This window comes from Telopea speciosissima, chromosome 5, assembly GCF_018873765.1.
Source record: "Telopea speciosissima isolate NSW1024214 ecotype Mountain lineage chromosome 5, Tspe_v1, whole genome shotgun sequence".
NCBI classification, from domain to species: Eukaryota; Viridiplantae; Streptophyta; class Magnoliopsida; order Proteales; family Proteaceae; genus Telopea; species Telopea speciosissima.
Window position 1 is genome coordinate 5026175 of NC_057920.1, and position 5330 is coordinate 5031504.

Below are 5330 nucleotides of genomic sequence, written 5' to 3' on the forward strand. Positions count from 1 at the left end.
TAAAAACTCAGGAAAAAAAAAAAGATTTACCGCCAAGGAACTATGCATTACCTGAGCGAGTCTGACTCAGGAGTCTCTCCAACATTCCAAGATGCATTGTGGGGTTTTTCCCAAAACTAATTATACATTTATGCTGTGAGGACTGAGGAGCTGCGCTCACGGTTTTCGTCTTTTAGATAAAATGCCGAATTCAAGGTTTTAAAACTCGGAAATCGAGAACGGAATCGGTCAGAGAAGATTTCGATCGGAATTGACCTTCGGTTCAGGAATCGAGAATCTAAGCTGTTTTATGGTGAATAAATCGATTTAGGAATAGGGAATCAGCCCATGCATCGGTCCGATTCAAAATGATTTATATAGAAAAATGATTAAGAATTGACCGATCCGATTCCAACTCGGCCAATCTGAATCTGATTCAGGAAATAACGATTAGAAACAGTGGAAATCAGGATCGATGTTAACCAATTCACCGATCCAATTCCTGATTCTTGAAACCATGATAATGATAAGGTATCAACACGGACATACCATATAGGATAAGTTTACCCATTGGCTTTCTTTGAAAAATAGTTTTTTTTGTTATATTTTATCATTTGTTTGTACTATTTCACAAATACCTATTTTTTATCACTTGTCTAACCATCTTCCTAATACGGTATCAATATGAGTCACCTTCAAAATCATGTATTAGCCATATCAGGTGATCGGTATCTTCTGATACCGATAGTTTGATACGGATATCTCAAACCATGGTTGTGACTTGTGATTATTAACGCATGATACCGTATCTCTCATGGATTTTTTTCCCTCTCAAATAGCTAATTTTTATGACTTGTCTAACCATTTCCCTAATACGGTATCAATATGAGTCACCTTCAAAATTATGTATTAGCCATATTAGGTGATCGGTATCTTCTGATACCGATAGTTTGATATAGATATCTCAAACTAGGGGTGCAAGTTTGGCCCTGCCGGCCCGAACCCGCCCTGGCCCGCCCTAAGCCCGAACAGGGTCTGGGCTAAGATATTTGGCATTGAGGGCGGGTCAGGGCTGGAAACTTCTGGCCTTGAGTTAGGGTCGGGTCGGGTTAAGGTTGAGGCCTCGAGCTAAGCTTGGCCTGGCCCGGCCCAACCTTGATTTAAGTTATACTATAAAATATATATTGATATAATTTATACATTATGAACTTTAAATTTCACCCACATTTTTTTATATAATATACTATATATGAAGACAATAAGTGTTATAATATAATTTATTATATTGTTATTTTATGTAAAATTAATAAGTTCTTCCCAGCCCATTTCAACCCATGCATTTCTTTCCCCTTCCCCATGATCAGGGCCAATTAGGGTCGGCCCGGCCCGACCCTGAGGGCGGGTCAAGGTTGGATTTTTCTGGCCCTGAATCAGGGTCGGATCGGGCTTGGGCCCAGCAAAGGGGACTTAGGGTTGAGCTAGGGTTCTATAAAGCCCAGCCCAACCCGACCCTGTAGCAACCCTATCTCAAACCATGGTTGTGACTTGTGATTATCAATGCATGATACCGTACCCCTCATGGATTTTTTCCTTCTCAATTTCTCTCAATTGTCCCCTTAAAATCATGACATGTGGTATTTTTTTAATCCAACGGTCAAGAGAGAATCCAACCCTAAATCTAACCTAATCCATTCTCTCTCCTCTCTCACTCCTCCTTCTCTCACAACGAGACAAACCATCTCGCTCTGACAACTCTCAGATTGGCACCCTTATTTGGTCTATGGATCATCTACAAATACGTGCAGGTGAACATACATGTGAGAGGTAACCACTTGTCCTTTTTATTTCCATTAACACCCCTCCTCCTCTCGTAAATGGCAAAAATGGGACAGGTGCTACCTCTCACACACGGACTCCCTTATTTGTAGCAATGGGAGGCAAGGATTTGGGGATTGTACATATACTCTCCCTCATGCCACAAGGCAAGGTGCTTTTTTTTTTTTTGTAACAGGCAAGGTGCTTATTTGATGCTTCATAAATCATAACACAAAGCAAGGTGATGCTTTTGAGTTTCTTCTCACTGTATCCAATGTTTTCAAGGTTGCGAAATTGGGCTGGATCGGCCTCCATTATTGGATTGGAATCAATTAAATGGGCCTGAACCTAAGAATTTTTTAATCGGAAAATAAAAAACACCGAGATTTCCTAAAACCTGTGTTTCCTGTTGATGGCAACGCGGAAAGTGAGATTTAATTTTTTTTGGGATATTTTGTATAAATATGTGTATGTAGACATTAAATATGAAAATTCTTTCTTCTTTTTTTTTGTGGGATACTTTGTACTAACATGTGTATCATTAAACCTATGTTTTTTTTTTTAAAGGAAAAAAGAACGTTACTTTGTTGCAAGGCCAATGTGGTTCTTGCGACTAGGCATAGTTCCATCCTGTCCCCATAGAAAGTACCATCCTGCTTCCATGAAAAGGCGGAAATCTCATCATAATTGAATGCACACTCCTATTGGCCAATGTCCGCATGCAAGCTCTTGAAGTAAGAAGTAAGCTTCATTGATTTTCTGCTATTTTCATTGGTTGAACGAAATAAATAATGATAAAAAAATGGAGATCAACCACCTAACAAGACAATTCAAAACAAGATGCAAGAAACATGAAAGATATTGGTCTATTTCAATTGGGAGCAAGTTTTACGAGCAGACTTGTCCATAGAATTTTAATGGAGGGAGCACTTTGTTTTGTGACATGGCAAGTGAGATCAAACTGAAGTTTTCTGGTTAGGTAAATCGAAGGTCCCATGCTCACATGTCAAGTTTCAATCGAACAGTTGTACTACCAAGACGGAGGATGTCGCATTGCATGCATTAATATCAAAGAAAGGCATAGATTGAATTGAGTTTAGTGTCTGACATGTGGTTATTCCAAATCGTTTCATAAATAGAAAATTGTTAGAATTTTCACATCATCTTTTCATATGGTACAATTAGATGAATTAAATACTGATACTACTCATACAACCTTTTGCTTTTTTAATTTAATAATTGGAGTCTTTGGGCTTCTGATAGGTAAGGAGCGGAGAACACTGAGTAGTATAGGGAGTAGTTATACATCACTTTCTATCTTATTTTATGGAGTGTTCATGGATTTTGATCCTCTCAAGTGTGGTGTACTGTCAAGTGCACATTTAAAGTGTATAGTAAAGCGGCCATTGCACTTGTGAAGATAAAAAAAATCCAATGCACTTTAAAAGGTGCATCATCCGATTCACTTTAAAGATGCAATGGGCAGACGATAAAAATTGAAATATTCATTGATCAAGTGGTATAAAGGAGCACACAAAATTAAATGTGACCAAACTGTTTCATACACAAGAGGACAATAAAATAATTTCATGAGACTGGAAGAAAGGGTGCTTCCTCGAGGTTCAAACTTTCAAGAATCTTTTTTATTTTATTTTATTTTTGTTGCAAGAGGGGTGACATCCCATCTCCACAAAATAGAATAGGGGGAGTGAATCTTTTATATAGTTGATTATACGTGGGCTGGTCACTTATAACCTTTTATAGTGGGAAGACTTATTATTGATATTTGATAGGCAGATATCACTTTGCCTTTTATAGTGGAAGGGTATGTTGAAGATTCCATGCATTTTTGGACGTGACCGGGGTTACGGGTTACCTACCCCCCACCAAACTGCTTTGTCTTTTCCAAGAAATCTGCAAGTGCCAAGGATCTGCCATCAGGGCTCGAGATGGAATTAAAAATTTTGCTCTAGCTACTACACGAGGAAATTCACTGATTGAGGATGGGCCACTCTCTGCTATAGTGGTTCAAAAGCGGGCCTGCATTGGTAGGCCTGATCAGAATTGAACGGTTAAAGCCCAATAAATGACCTGGTGTGGCCCGTGTGGGGCTGAGAGTGATTAATATTTGGGCGAAATATATCAGCCTTTGCACCACAAATAAGGAATGAGACTGCCGGCTGAATTAACAACTGACACATTACACGTTCCACGTCCCATCAACAAAAGCGGCACACATTGTGGTGGTGGAAGAGGTGTAGTGTACACCATTTCCAGTGGCGCTGATGTGGCTACTTATAACAAAGCCTTTTATTGTTTTGTCGTTGTGTATATATCAAGGGAAGCATACTGCTGTCTGATCGGTTGTTTCTTTTCCTATTCATCGTTATGTTTCACAAAGGTGATAGATCTTATAGATTTTCATTCTGATTCTTGGAAGAGAGATTTGATCTTTCACTGGTGGCATCTAGATATTGCACATAGAATCATATCCATCTTTATTACGATCTTCCATGTGGAAGTCGGGTTCATATGGGTAGCAATATCTAATGGTAACTTCTCAGTCGCATCAGCTTACAACATTGCTATCAACGGATTTATCCATTCCACTCAGCCATTCTGGCTCAAGATATGGCATCTCCCGGCTATCCCAAAGGTTCATCGTCTTATTTGGAATATTCTTCATCATAAATGACCTCTCCCTAATCTTCTTAACAACATGGGTCTTAATTTGAGCCCGATCTGTTCCCTTTGCCATAACCAATTTCGGACGATGGATCATTTGTTTGTGGGATGTGTTTGGGTTCAACAAGTATGGCAACAAGCCAACTTGCTTCATCTATTCAAGAATCATTCAATCTCTACTACAATCATTAACCTCATCAATGGTCAAAACAATTCTAGTAGAGATAACATTTTGACGAGCGCCGTATGCTGCAACATTTTATGGAACATTTGGATCAGTTTTTGGGACCTAACTTTTAAGCAACATATCTTTAATCCTAGGGAGATCATTCTAAGAGCACTCGAGCCAATGAAATGGTCACTCATTTTTATTTCGCAAGAAGAAAAGCGAATAGACTGGTTAAATGGATTCCTCGCATTCAACCTTTCTTGAAATTCAATGTGGACGGAACTAATCTTGGAAATCTGGGTAATGTTGGTATCGATGGAGTGTGTCGCAATGCCAACTCCTCATTTATTTGTTGCTTCTCAGAGGGCATTGGCTGGAACTTTGCTCTTGTTGCCGAAGCATTGGCTGCAAGGAGGGACATGCAGATTGCTCTTTCACTCAACTTCAAAAAGCTGATTACTGAAAGCGACAATCTTTTGTTGGTTCATCTCTTAAGCGGCTACTCCCAAGCTTCTCCTTGGAGGATTGGCCCAATTATCAACGACTGCTTCCATTTGATCCCCTTTTTCGAGGAAATACATTTCATTCATGCTCTTAGGGAACCAAACTCTGTTGATGATTCTCTTGCTTCGGTGGGAGCTATTTCCCAATACTCTTTTTTTGGCCTCACTCCCCTCCCCAG